Source organism: Anopheles coustani, chromosome 3 (assembly GCF_943734705.1).
Source record: "Anopheles coustani chromosome 3, idAnoCousDA_361_x.2, whole genome shotgun sequence".
NCBI lineage: Eukaryota > Metazoa > Arthropoda > Insecta > Diptera > Culicidae > Anopheles > Anopheles coustani.
In genome coordinates, this window is record NC_071288.1 from 90,874,821 (window position 1) to 90,890,538 (window position 15,718).

The following is a 15,718-nucleotide window of genomic DNA, read 5'->3' on the forward strand; positions in this document are numbered from 1 at the left end:
GGTGTTTCCAAGTACTTGGAAGTGATTTTCAAGCATCTACAAAGCACTTTTTCGGTGTTTCCAAGTACTTGGAAGTGATTTTCAAGCATCTACAAAGCACTTTTTCGGTGTTTCTTAGTACTTCGAAGCGATTTTCCATCTTTTTGAATGATATTTTCATGTTTTACATGTAAAAATCATCACAGCTTTCTTATTTTTTAACTTCTCTTGGAAGAAAATACTTAAAACCAGTAATTTTGCTATGAAAATAGGTCAAAAAATACCTAACTTTGAACGCTTTTAACTTTTTTGTCTTACGTCCTACGTCGAAATTGACCCCCATGTTGACGGTTCTACGTTAAATTTTTTCTTTTGGTACCAAAAGCGTCCTTCTAGCTCTTCTAGTTTCCTTACCATTCACGTTTAAAGTTAGAGGTTTTTTCAGAAAAAGAGCATTTTCGTTGTTGCACTCTGAATTTTGCTATCGAGTTAGGCATTCCTCTAATCATCTCACCTAGCTTTTCTGGTCTTTTTGAAGGCATCCAACGAGCATCGACGGTGTTTCCAAGTACTTGAGAGCGATTTTCAAGCATCTCCAAAGTACATTTTCGGTATTTCCAAGTACTTGGGAGCGATTTTCAAGCATCTCCAAAGTACATTTTCGGTGTTTCCAAGTACTTGGGAGCGATTTTCAAGCTTCTCCAAAGTACATTTTAGGTGTTTCCAAGTACTTGGAAGTGATTTTCAAGCATCTACAAAGCACTTTTTCGGTGTTTCCAAGTACTTGGAAGTGATTTTCAAGCATCTACAAAGCACTTTTTCGGTGTTTCTTAGTACTTCGAAGCGATTTTCCATCTTTTTGAATGATATTTTTATGTTTTACATGTAAAAATCATCACAGCTTTCTTATTTTTAAACTTCTCTTGGAAGAAAATACTTAAAACCAGTAATTTTGCTATGAAAATAGGTCAAAAAATGCCTCTCTTTGAACGCTCATAACTTTTTTGTCTTACGTCCTACGTCGAATTTGACCCCCATGTTGACGGTTCTACGTTAAATTTCCTATCTTTTGGTACCAAAAGCGTCCTTCTAGCTCTTCTAGTTTCCTTACAATTCACGTTTAAAGTTAGAGGTTTTTTCAGAAAAAGAGCATTTTCGTTGTTGCACTCTGAATTTTGCTATCGAGCTAGGCATTCCTCTAAGCATCTCATCTAGCTTTTCTGGCCTTTTTGAAGGCATCCAACGAGCATCGACGGTGTTTCCAAGCTGCCATGCCTCTCTTTGAACGCTCATAACTTTTTTGTCTTACGTCCTACGTCGAATTTGACCCCCATGTTGACGGTTCTACGTTAAATTTCCTTTCTTTTGGTACCAAAAGCGTCCTTCTAGCTCTTCTAGTTTCCTTACAATTCACGTTTAAAGTTAGAGGTTTTTTCAGAAAAAGAGCATTTTCGTTGTTGCACTCTGAATTTTGCTATCGAGCTACCCGAGTAACAAAAATACGCATGTTGCACTATCAAAAGAGTGTTTTTCATGGTATCATCAGAGTACTGATGGAACCTGCGAAATATGTAGGTTGCGTGACAAAAACGACGTGACGCGATGTTTTTTATACAATGCGCGGTGTTTTTGTGTGGTATGCGATGTTTCGTTCAAGTTGGGTACAATTTTCATTCAAGACAATGTTTGGTTGTGTTAGTGGAAACGTCTCGTTTATTTCATCAATGAACATACACAGTCAGACAGAGCAAGTAAGCGTACGCGTACAGCACCGGCATGAGGCGGGTAGAAAAACCAACGAGCCGGGTTAAATCATTCGGACTAAAATTTTGACTCAAGTGGCTGTGTTTAAAACAAGTAAATAATTAAAACGATGAATTCTCGGGTGTTGAAAGAAAAGGGACAGATCCCGCCGTCGAAGTCCTCGAAAAGTGGTGCACCACGTCCAGGTAGCTAAAACATGACGGATAAATCAGAAAAGAAAGTGTTATTGCGGTTTCATTCATAACCAACCGTAAATGACCCTTACTTTTATGGCTTATCCAGGTAATCAGTGGGAAAAGGTACATTAATCCCTTTTGCTTTCGATTATATTCCAGCATCCGTTCCTTCGCCGGCCCACGCTTCATCTGCTTCTCCGTATGTTAATTCTGCAGCAAAACGGACTAATGCGGATAATGCTACACCAACCAGCGGTAAGCTGAAACGTATATGGTCAATTGATTTAAGTTTGCTAATGAATTTGATTTTTTATCTAGTTGGCATGCAAGGGCCTCACTTGGAGTTTCTGGTTAGAGCAGATGGTAGCACACCAGCTTCATTTATTGGTGAGTATTGTTAATATGCATCGGCATATGTCCGTGGATTCACGACTTTTTTGACACCTTCTAGCAGTCGTTCCTTCGGTTTCTAATCGTACGAATCCTTCCGCTTCCTCCGTAACATCAACTCATTCTTCGGCAACTATCCACACCGCACCTGCAAAGAAACAACGTAAGTAAAACGAATCATGATTCCATTGACGTATCCATAACGATAGATTCATGGCTTTTTTGACACCTTCTAGCAGTCGTTCCTTCGGTTTCTAATCGTACGAATCCTTCCGCTTCCTCCGTAACATCAACTCATTCTTCGGCAACTATCCACACCGCACCTGCAAAGAAACAACGTAAGTAAAACGAATCATGATTCAATTGATGTATCCGTAACGATGGATTCATGGCTTTTTGTTTCACCTTCTAGCAGTCGTTCCTTCGGTTTCTAGTCATACGATTCCTTCCGCTGCCACCAACATATCAACTCATTTGTCGCCGTCCCAAAGTATCCATACCGCACCTGCAAAGAAGCAACGTAAGTAAAACGATTACTTTTAAAATGAACAACGTGATATGTGAACAATTGTTTTTACAGATACACATGCAGCTAATTCAAACGAATCTACGAACCAACCATGCTGTTGTTCAACGTTAAGCAAAAAAATCGACACTATGCAAACCACGTTGAACTATATATTGGACATATTACGACCGGTTAACAGGGCAAATCCTACAGCAGAAAGGCTTTTTGTGTTCCAGAAAATTGCAGACGTGGAGGAACTTGAAAAATTAGAAAGAGATTTGGGAGATGAAAGTGGTGCATACAGAAGAGAAACAGCAGGCGGAATCAAATCGTTAATTGAGTGTGGCGAAATGTATTACCAAATACATCAAGCCTTGGACGTGGTTTTCGACAAGCAATTTTTAGCTAAGTGCAGCTGGACAGGAAGGGCCAAGTGTGGCACAAAAAAAATATGCTTTTCGCAATACAAAAATGTGATAGATTTGTTTGTAGAATTAGGAAAAACGGAATTTTTTATCCCAACCCTTCGAGAAGTCTGTGATTATTTAAAAAAAAAAATACATCATGCAGTCGAAAGGGCAAAAATAACTGGGAGGATCAAATCTACGGCCCACAGGTTTACAAAAGATGGTTTTTGATGATCTCATTTTCTTTTCTACAATCTACTTTTCTCATTTCCTTTTTTAAATTAAGAGACTATATGCAATATAGTCAAATTCAAAATCTTGTGATTAAGGTGCAATAAAAATAAACAATGTTTAACTATATTACAAGTCTTTATTTACACTTACGTTTTAAAAGTATGGACTAAAGGAATAAATACTAAATTTTCCAATAGATCTAAGCGGATTGCCGCAAGTTTACATTTAATACTAGATACAGTCCATTCTTCAATGTCTTCATTCAAATCATTCCTATTCCCTATGGATATGTTCATAGCGAACGAACTAATTGGCTTATAAAATAATTCCCTACAAACTAAAATCTTCCTTCCTCCTATAACTATATCTTCGTTACTTATTTCTCCCGTGGTCATTTGGACAACCCAATTGTCGGTGGTCAGAAACCACCCGTCCCTGGTATTATTTTTAAGATCAAATCCGGGTCTTATAGAAGCAGTGATATTTCCCCCGCTTTTTTGTAAACATGGGAATTTTGTCTTCGAGCTTGCTCTTCGGGTATACAAATAGTCTAATTCAGAAAGCCTATTTATGGCCTGTTCAAGGTTTCTGTATCCATGCCTTAACAAAATTTTTAGATGGCCAAGGTAATTTTCAAATTGGTGCGAAGATAAGTCAGGTAGTGCACCGAACCGACACACGTCATCGCAGACATGCTGCAAGTTATGTACGTTGCTGGTTAAACCGTTTGGACCGTACACTCCTTCGTATTCCAGCACAAATTTATCCAAAAAATTCTTCGCCGTGGCCCAATACACTTTGTATGCTTCCGTTGATAACATTGTAACGGCACAAAACAATAACATGAAATGTTGGTACTGAGCATCGCTAATATTTCCCCTCAAGACGACGACTCCGGCGTACTGCAGGAATGCACCGAATTCGCTTCCTTTCCAATCTTCTAAATACTCCAAAGAACGGAGAGGACGACGAAATTCGGACGGTAGCCGTATTTCTTCTAACGCCAACGAGATGTTCGTGTATTGCGTTGTTGTCAGCTTTCCATGGAATCCTGATTCGCCATTTTTCCACCTCTTTAAAAGCTTTTTGGTAACTCCCAGGTCCATCAGATGAAGTCTGTCGGCAATTATAACTCCGTCAATGATGTTGAAGTGCTGTAAGTCAAGAAGTGGGGTGAGGTGCTTCTGATGATCAGGCCAATAACCTCCTTGACGGAAAACCGCATCGGTCCTTTTCTCGGCATCAATTCCTCTGAAAATAGTGCGGTTGTTTACTCTTTGTCCTTGAGAAACACACTTGATGCATCCTTGGAGACCGTTAAAGTTGACTACACCTGTAACAGAAAAAAAACGAAGCAATAAAAGCGTGATTAGTGTGTACAAAATGTGATGAATGATTGCCAGAGAATAAATCATTACCTTTAATAAACGCCCTTGCTGGTGTATCAGCAATAAAAGCCCGGACTCTAATGTTTATTGCCTTGTCCTGGATGCGAATGCCGTCCGTCATTAACTCATTCAGTTCCGACACAAGTGGACGTAGATATTCTTCTACCTTCTCCGGCTTTCTTAGCCCGCAAAAGATAGCCACCGGCATCGGTGCTACGGTAGGCAATTCTGCTATGCTGATCAGAATAGGCCAGAACTGCATTTTACTGCTATTGGTCAGTGGTAGACCGTCAACCGAAACGTACAAACTCATCGTGTTGATGTTGAGATTCATGGCCCTAAAAGTAAGAATGAAAACGGTTTAGCATTTCTAAGTAACATTCTATGGATCGCTGAACGATAGTTGGGTAGACTTACCGGCATCTATTCTGGATACATTTGTTTACACCGTTGTACCAGAATCTCCCACCGTCTATTTGTACAATGTTTGCTTTGATGGATGGTGTCTTGAGAATAGTCCGTGCATCTTTCGGCAGTCGAAATGTTGTTTTTATGCGCAAAATTCGAAGAATTTTGTTCAGAGCAACATGGGTTTGGTTCGTTTCAAGAGCCCAAAATCGCAGACATTCTTCCATAGGTGTTGTTTCTATGTCATATAACTCATCGGGGTGGTCATGGTTTTCTTCATTTCTTTCGCAATGACTTTCTTCATACATTTCCAACAACTCTGGAAGCTCCAGTATTGGCTCGTAGGTTGAGGTGCTAGCCACTGGCTCACTAGTTGAAGAACGAATGTTTACGCTGGCACCAGCTATTTCCATTCTTCTCGTCCGAGCAGCGGTATCCTTGTAGATTTTTGAAGTTTGCCTCAAACGGCGCGAATACAGAACGTAGGCCATATCCTGAGCAAACACAAAACCTATTTGCACTGACGAAATGAATGTAAAACCACGAATATATCTCACTTGCAACTTATCACACAGAGAGCATAAAAGCGAATGGACGTCCGGAAGAATTTGTAGTCGCAGGTACGTTTTACACATCAGGCACATTTCTTCATAGCACTTCAACTATCAAGAATTCGTAGTCGCAGGTACGTTTTACACATCAGGCACATTTCTTCATAGCACTTCAACGGTAGAGTTTTGACAGAAAATATGCCATCTTTTTTAAAAATAATTTATCTATGATGGATAGGATTATTTTACATAAAGTAATCCTTTTATATAATTACGGCTCGCACGAGAAAACAAGCGAAGCCATCTCTCTCTTAAAAACATTTTTGACAATGGGTCAAGCCAATGGCATATTTATCGAACAATTTAATAATCACTATTAAGCTAGGTTTCTATTCAAATGACAATCACTTGCAATTTAACCTAAACTACTTTAACAGTGAGATTTTTAGAAGTAAAGATGAACGAAAACAGTTTTGAACATTTTCCATTCATACGTATAAGAAATTTCGGCTAACCCAATTGGTAAATGAAGTCCACATGCATTCGCTTTTGGAGCAAATAGCCATCATTATTGTAATGTAAACAATCGTTATCGGCTGTAACGTTATTAGCAAAACAAACGATATTGTGCCAGGCCATCTTACAACCTTACGTCTATGAACATGTAATTTAACATAGGCATATATGGTTTTTGCTTGGTAATGTGTACAATCGTTAAAATCAACAAACTGCACTGCATATCAATCGTCCCTACAAGATAGCTGTAGAGCAATGAGGGAAATTTTGAATAGCATTTGTATGTATAGCGAAATCACACAATAGCACTCAATACAGCAAATAGAACGACAACATGATAGAAAAAATGCCATATTGCATTGGCATAGATAAACGTGCGCGGAGAACATCGTAGTGGGGATTGAAAACGATTAACTGATGCACACTCTCGCATGTATAGGCTTAGATAGAACATACAATACCATATAGTGATAACACTCAGTCAAACAACTAGATCTATAATATGATAATTATGATGGCAAATTTTAAAATCGCTTACCTATGTAATATTCACACTCCACGCCGATAAACAATCCCTTCGTTGGCATGTTTACTGCGATCGCCACCGATGGTGTCTTCTTCACATTGATCGTTATTTTGTACAGCACGATGATATATGTAAGAACAGCACATTCTGAAAAAAACAAATCAAAAACAATCAAACGTATAACACTGCTTGCTCACACCATCACTTCAATCTACTTGCTTCCTTGCTAAATACTTCCATGTATTTCCTCCAGCTATCTAGATTTGATTGAATGGTGCGTTTAGTAGGTTAATTTATGCTGCAGGTGGATTGTAGTATTGTTGATTGCAGATAAAAGAGCTGATATTCTATCCTTCTTCACAAACCTACGAAGAAACGAGATTTTACTTTCTTAGCTTTACAGAAGGAGCCCCCAAAACACCTGCTTCTCATCCAATGCATTCAAATGACCACAAGTTGAATTGCAGACCATCCTTCACGAGATATATCGTATCCTCAAAGGCTATGGCCACTCGATGTAAACAAGCGAACCATATCGCTACTTTCCTATACCCTGCACCGATAGTATCCTCTTTCGTGAAGCTCGTATGGTTGATCACGATATTACCGTTGATTATTTCGAATAGAACGGCCAACTGCAAAGAAAACAAACATCAATAAACCGAACACATTACGCGTTTTGATATACCATCCTGATCGTCTTTGAAGAAATCACTTCAAGCCCGATGGGGTTATGTTTGATAACCACAATTTGCACATTATTCTGCAGGAGCATACTTTCACTTGCACTGTCACCAAGTTTTTACACACCAACTGTTCATCACTTTTGAAACGCAATGGCTTCTACGATCGAAAGATTCAGTGAAGTAAAAATGTAAACATTGGCGATGCGGGCACCGCCATTGTGCGCCTGCTTTTTTCGACCGCTTTGTGTTGAATGTACGCGATCTTGTACCCGACGAAAAAACGAACACATGCGTGAACGCGCGTTCAGGCTGCAGCGCGGCACGATGATTTTTTAAACACAACGGCCTGTTGCTCGCACGCTCGCTGTCGTGTGTGAAGATGTTGCCAGCAAGTATGGGTCCGTCAGGGGTGGGATGGGGAAATTCCTCCTGATGCATCGCTTCGCCGCGGTGTTTTGCTCGGAAAAACAGCGCAACATGGATATTCTTGTTACATCGGGTCAACGATGTTGTGCTACCGCTTGCAAGTATAGACTCGCGGAGAGGAGCACTGGGGTAGCACTTTCATCGCCCGGGCGTTTTGTATGGAAATTGTTGCTCCTAAACTCGCCGTCGCGCAACTTTGTTCGTCGGGTATGGACATCGAAAATTAACAAACGAGATGGTAACGATATGATAACGAGACAAAATTCGCCAGTTGGGATATTAACCAAACTAACCAATCATAATTAAGTAAACAGGAAGTTAGCCAGACAGTAAATCGATATTAAATCTTTAAACGACCAATCACAATTCAGACAAACAAAAGTGTTAAATTCAATATTATTTTCTTTATCAAAATTCTTAGAAATTCAGACATGAACCGTGGGAACCCATTAGAAATAATCCAAAAAGAAATGTTAAACTTAAGGAAGAAATTGTACTATAAATAAAGGACCAAAGACTGATCGAACAAGTCTCAGTTGAAAAGAAACCTCAGTTCGCGACGCTCAGTTCCATCCCCGTTCGAAGATGGAGTTACAGACAGCAAAGAAGTTATAGTGAAAAATAGACCAAGGCACAGTTCGATCAGTTTAGGCAACTATAGAAACGAAACCACACTTGTGTTTTATTTCGGGACAAAGTCTCGAAAAGGAGGAAAGATGGGTTTCTTACAGGTGCATTGTGATCAGTGAATTCCACCACGAGTAAAGGGCATTCTACAGTCAGCAGTGAGGCTGCTAATTCGAAGTGATAGAAGGAGATAGATAATATATCATGGCAACCGTGATGCCGGAAGTTCACGTGTAGATATATTATGCTAAGAAAGTGATGTGAAGAAGAATATGAAATATATCAAGGCAACCGTGATGCCGAAAGTTCACGTGTAGATATATTATCATAAGAAATAGGAGAGGAAGAAAATATATAATATATCAGGGCAACCGTGATGCCGGAAGTTCACGCGTAGATACAGTGACCGGCAGGAAAAAGTGCCCACTTCGAATTTTGTTGATTTTCGCTCAATATTTTTTTCTCAATCCAACTGAATATACTGCAAGTATTTTTCGTATATTGATTTACATATTTCATATAAGATCCACTAATGAGTAAGCGAAAACAAACATATTTTGATTTTGAGAAAAAAATAATAAAAAAAAGTATGTAAAAAAACAGTGACAAGAAGAAGTGCCCACTTCAGTTATTCATAAAAAATAAGAAACAATAAATGCATTTTGATATTTTATGTGTTCTCTTTTAGCTTTTAGAACCTGCTGAAGGCGCTTTGGCATGCTTTCTACTAGGATTTTTAGTTTTTGGGGATTTTATTCTTCTCAAGCGCGCATTAGAGCTTCAAAATTGTCGTTTTTTTCGATACGTCAGTTTTGTCCACCCTGGCATCGAGAATTGTTCACAAATTCTTAACCTCCGGGCTCTGAGGAGGCCATTTCAACAGTTTTGTCCGACAAGACGGGAAGAAAGACTTCGTCTTCTTGGCAGTATGTCGAACTTGACCCCGCCGGGCCGCGTGGAACTTACCCCCGCCGGGAGAACGAACTTCTCTTCAAGGCCCGTCAGGATCAGTGAAATCTCCAGATTTTGTTGCAGGATGTTTATGTTTATGTTGTAATCTGCAGTTTTAACACCGTTAATGTTCCCAAGGCTCCCCACTCCACTGGACGAAAAACAACACCAGACCACCATATTGCCTCCTTCATGGCATACTGTGCCCTGGATGTGGCGAACCTGCAGCATTGCCTTCTTCGATCTGCGCTGTATACGTTCATGCCATCTTCGATTAAAAAGTTCAAATTTTGATTGGTTAGACCACAGAACCGTTTTCCAGTACTCTAGAGGCATAGCAGCATGTTCCTCAGCGAGCTTAAGACGCTTGGCCTTATTGGTCATGCTCATATAAAGAAGCCTCCTAGCAAGTCTGCCCTGTAACCCGTATGCAACAAGCCGACGACGGATAGTTCTTTCGAAAACTGATGTGTGAAGTGTTTCCATGACCTCTCTGACAGTTACTTTTGGAGTTTGTTGATCTCACGAATGATCTTAGTGTCCATGCGTGCATCTGTTTTGCTCATGTCTCCTCTACCAGGGCGATCCGCCTACGTTTAAAATTTCATTGTGATTTTTCCTACCGCTGCCTTGTGGATTTCGTGCTTTGAATGGATTACTTCGATGTAAATGAGTGTCATAAAACATATTTTATGTAATGTAATTTCTTGCAACACTCAAATTAATGAGATACCAAAACCTGATATTAACAAATTGTACATCTACAACCAAATATGAATTAAACACGTGATCATACATGTATAAATATCAGAAATGGTACTAATAAACCTAAAAAATATTAAAACGCAATAAGTTGGTTAGCCCTCAATGGAAAAGTTTATGCAAAGCTCTAATTTTAAAAGTGGGCACTTTTTCTTGTCACTGTTTTTTTAGATACTTTTTTTTATTATTTTTTTCTCAAAATCAAAATATGTTTGTTTTTGCTTACTCATTAGTGGATCTTATATGAAATATGTTAATCAATATACGAAAAATACTTGCAGTATATTCAGTTGGATTGAGAAAAAAATATTGAGCGAAAATCAACAAAATTCGAAGTGGGCACTTTTTCCTGCCGGTCACTGTATATTATAATATTACAGGTTAATGCACACTGATTATTGTAACCTAATTCTTCTCAATAACATAAAAGCTACAATTAAACTCAGAAACATGATAACAAGAAAATGGAAGAAACTTAGCTCCGAAAACCAGGCCAATAACTTCGCTAACAAAGTAAAAAATAGCATTAAAAAATCAAGGAATCTAGCATGAACAACAAACTGGAAGAAAATGAACACTGACAAAAATAGCTGTAGAATTGTGAAGTTTATGAAAATAATCAAATACAACAACACAACTATCCCTACACTAATTTCAAATGATCGACCTCTCTTCATAGATAGCAAAAAAGTAGGACGTTTGTTAGCGCTGTAGCGGACGGACCAATATGTCGAAAGCGAGGATAGGATAAGACCGTAAAATTCAGGACTCGCGAGATAACAAATTAAGCACAAAATTCTCGCGTGTTAGAACGAGATCCTCCATCTCGCTTACGTTCATTAGAGGATAAGAAGCATTTTAGTATAGAAGCGCTTGAAACTTTTAATAAACCAGTCATTTTTCAACCGACACTTGTGGACGAAAGAATTTTACTTCGACGCCCAATAATCCGAAACTAGGCTCCTCATTCCCAATTCCAAGACTTAGAAAATTTTCGAAGGCTTCTCTCCGACGTCGGCCAGTCACGGCTCGGACGGAACTTAAAATTTTACAAGTCCCCTTTCCCGATCGAACTTAGAAAATTTTCGAAGGCTTCTCTCCGACGTCGGCCAGTCACGGCTCGGACGGAACTTCAAAATTTGACAAGTCCCCTTTCCCAACCGAACTTAGAGAAAACTCGAAGGCTTCTTTCCGACGTCGGCCAGTCACGGCTCGGACGGAACTTCGAAACTTCGACAAGTTCGATCCCTTCCATCGTCCAGAAGGTTAAGGAAAATCCGTTGGAATTCCTCTCCGTCAGCGGCGTGTCGCGCTGCGGACCGGGTTCCCGATTTGCCTTAACTTGAAGGTTTCGTCATCAAGCGTGGTTTTCTCCGGCGTCGGCCAGTCACGGCCCGGACGGAACCCGTTGATTCCGAAACCATCGGACAACCAAGTGTCCTGTTGGGGAATACTCGCGTGACAGACGACGACGCACTCGGTCGGGTTCACCTTCGCGCCCGGTCGGATAACCGCCTCGTTACACTAGCAATGTTGAAAAAGGCCAGAGAATGAGGAAAGAATCAAACTTAAACAACGAAAGAAAGTTAGAAAGTAAAACATGAACAATTCCTTAGAAGTTAGAAAGTAAACCACGCATCATGGCACAGTTCTATGTCAAGTTCAACCCGCGAAAACTATATATTATAGGTATATAAGCCGACGAAATTATTGAATAAATCATCATCTCAACCTCGACACTTGTGAGCATGACACTTGTAGCAATCCGAAAATTTAGCGGTCCCAATCCCCTCCTTACCCAAAGGACTTAGGAAATTTTGAGAGCGTCTCCTCCGGCTTAGGCATAGTCGCGGCACTGACCAAACAATCGGAAGATCCGCAAGTTCAATTCCCAACCCGGTTGCTATTTCTCCGTTGTCGGCGTAGTCACGGCACGGACCGATCGTACCGAAACAACCTTCCTATCCCAGTCCGAAGGACTCAGGAAAATTCTGAAGCGTCTCCTCCGGCGTCGGCATAGTCACGTCGCGGACCGAATTCTCGGTTATCTTCAAGTCCAGGTCTTAGCATCACACGTTGTTTTCTCCGGCGTCGGCATAGGCACGGCCCGGACCGAACACGTTGATACTAAAACCGAAGGAATTGAGTAGAGAGTAAAAGGTTTTCGCGTTGAAGACTACCGACGCACACGATCCAGACCACCACAACGGACAAACAGCTCGTTACACGCGCGTAGCACGTTTTTAGGATGATATTTCGAGCTGCCTAGCGGGATCTTTCTATTATTCATCCTAAATTGCTGTTATAAAGTAAATTACTTTCCGGATGCATGGAGGAAAGCCAAAACAATACCTATTATACGATATAGGTTCCCCATTGCGGAGCCCTATTTGAGAAGTGTCCAATCCTCGTAACTGCTGCTTTTTGCAATACACCGTAACGGACTTCATTGAAGCTGATATTAATGTAATTTATGCTTACCTCCGTGATTTTCCGAGATCCACTGTATATTCGCTCTTCGAATCAACGAAAAATTGCTCGATCGATCACTGGTGATGATAATTAATTATCTTCAAAGAATCTGCTCGTTGGAGGTTACTTTTGGTTTGGACAGCATTAACAATGCTTATGAATGAATTCATTGATAAACCGACGCTTCGTGGAGTTCACAAATACAATGAAGTATGTGCAACAGGATTGGAGTGTATGAAAATTCGGCTACGCTATATAGCTGTTGATATCAACCTAGGGGTGCGGTATGAGGGGGGCCCACGGGCCCCCCTTATTTCACAAAATTATAACAAACTCCCTTTTTCGGTAGACCTAGCGCAGTCCGCTCGCTGCGCTCGCTGCGGGCGCGCCGCCGTTTCATACTCATTTTTTCACTCCAAATCATTGGTTTATGCTGTCCATCTTGCCCAGTTCAACCGATTAGTTCAAATCATTACAGCTTTAAACGGAAATTCAACGGTTCAAATATTCAAACTGAATTGATGTGCCACCTACTACATTACTACCAGGCGCTAACATCGAAAAAATGATGACGATGCGGCGACTAGGGGGCCTCATTTGGGATTTTACCTTCAATTTAAATGAAATCTAGTATACCACGGTCTGGCAATAGCGCGTTAAGCGTTCTAATAGTCTCGTTGAACCGACAGAGCCGTTTTTGTAGGGAAACCAGGTCCCAATGGGAAACCAGGTAAATGGCAGTACATTGAGTTTCTTAACACTAGAATACATTGCTTTGGAAACTTGCCCGAATGCTTTTTAGGGGTCATTTTGACCCCTATTTTGAAAACGCTATAACTTCACTATTTTTGAAGATTTTTCAAATCCGTAAACTGTTACGTTTTAGTATATTTATTGACTATCTTTTGGCGTTTTTAATTTTTTGATATACCACTTCACCATTTCGCTAGCTCGGTGTATAGCAAAAAAGATCGTTATGAGTCGAATTTTAATCCTTTTCAACTTTTATTCTTTGAAAACGTATCATATAAATTCCAAAAAAAAGTGTGCGCTGTGATGTTGATATATTACGCCACCTTTGAAAAATAACTTCATATTTTTAACTTAACAAATAACGCCACAAATTGATCTTGAAGATGTGGATTTTAACATTTTCCATAGGAAGTTTCCGTTCTGCGCTTTGTTCTGTTATTCCGTACGCGAGCGTTTCGAAGCGTTATGCGCGATGCGTTACTATGGGAATTGGCGTTATTTTTAATCTTTGCGGCCAATTTATGGAGTCATTTGTAATGGCAAAAATACCAATTTATTTTTGAAATGTTGCTCAACATACTAGCTTTCTAGCGCACACTTTTTTCTAGATTGACATCAAAGATTTTGAATGAATAAAAGTTGGAAAAAACGCAATTTCGACCTTTTTTGCTATACACCGAGCTAGCGGAATTATGAAGAAATTCATCGTAAAAGCAAAAACGTCAAAAGATAGTTAACAAATATACTAAAAAGTACCAGTTTACGGATTTGAAAAATTTTCAAAAATAGTGAAGTTATAGCGTTTTACAAGTAGGGGTCAAAATGACCCCTAAAAAGCATTCTAGGTATAGTCACGTTGGTTCTCGGAACTGGTCAAACAGAAAAATCTGAAATTTTTGTTTTAGATATAGCTTTGGATTTTAAGAAAAGCCTTATTTTTTTTTGTAAAAATATTCAGCCGTTTTCGAGATATTAAAATCGAAAACTGCGTTGGGGTCAAAATGACCCCAGTTTGGATTCTAGTGTTAAAAGAATATGGTCGGTTCGCGTTATTGAAACATTTTGTTAAGGAGGCGTCGAGACATGAACAAAAAATTGACAAAAGTCATTATTTTACCACTTGGTCGATGGTCTATGACATATTAACGACTTAACGGAAAGTAGTGAAAATGAACGGAGCGCTTAATGTGTTAATTCGGAATGTCCAGTTAGTTCACAACATAGATCGAAAGGCGTTAGAGACAATCTTTGACGAGAAAAACGAATCGTTCGATTGCATGAGTCTACCAATGAGATAGCAGACTTGTGGCCAGACCTCGTTTTAAAGCTCAATCAGCAATTGATCGATTCTTCGTTACAAAAACATTCGACAATAAGCAACGAAAAGGTGGAGCCACGAGCTTTAACCACATAAAAAATGCAATACTGAGATGCAAACAAAGAATCTTATTTCAACGGGGAAATATGGTGAAAGTTCCGACAAGGTTTGGAGATGCATTAGTGCAGCAGGAGTGGGGCATTTGCATCTCATTTCTGGGATAAAGGATCACAAAACCTACGTTCAAATTTTGAAAGACAGTTGTATAAAAAGCGCCGAGAAGTTAGGATTTCAAGCAAGATTCCTATTCCAACAAGATAACGAGCCTAAGCACACAGCCGTAAACAACTCCATTCGCTTCCCACAGAGTCCAGATATGAACCTGGTAAAACACCTATGGAAGATTTTAGATGATTTCCTTCGTAAACGGACAATCTCTAAACACGCATGCAAGATGATTGGAACAGAATACAACCCACCGGCGGCACCGCGTGGCAAATTGTTAATAACTATTGATTCTTTCAACCGATTTTCACGATTGACCCCTTAAATGAAAGGTCTTTTCAAGTTAAAGTTGTTACAAGCTGATCTATTCGAAAATCCTCCTTTTGGAATTTTAGGTTCCTGTCGTTTTTATTTAAAGTATATTTGTGCCTATCGCGCTTCAATTGTAGCCTTCTTTCGTAGGAGGGCAGTTTTTTTTATACAAATACTAGCTGATTAAGAAATTCCAAACGAAAGAGTGTTTTCATTCAGTATCTTGAGTTTTGCAATGTTAAATTTAGCGTTTTGGGGATAGTGGTATTTTTTAGTATTACCTTGTTGAAACCATGTTGATATACATTTTGCATTCGCTATCTTATTGTGCTTCCACCT

At 39.6% G+C, this 15,718-nt stretch overlaps 1 long non-coding RNA gene across 1 annotated transcript; it reads right to left on the minus strand.

Moving 5' to 3' along the window:
* Positions 1-1,721: 1,721 nt before the first annotated feature.
* LOC131258607 (uncharacterized) lies at positions 1,722-6,989 on the minus strand. Its single transcript, XR_009178098.1, has 6 exons — positions 6,860-6,989; positions 2,715-2,814; positions 2,539-2,632; positions 2,258-2,457; positions 2,009-2,179; positions 1,722-1,932 (listed from the first exon to the last, which is right to left on the minus strand). It is a non-coding gene; the product is annotated as an uncharacterized LOC131258607 (long non-coding RNA).
* Positions 6,990-15,718: the final 8,729 nt, after the last annotated feature.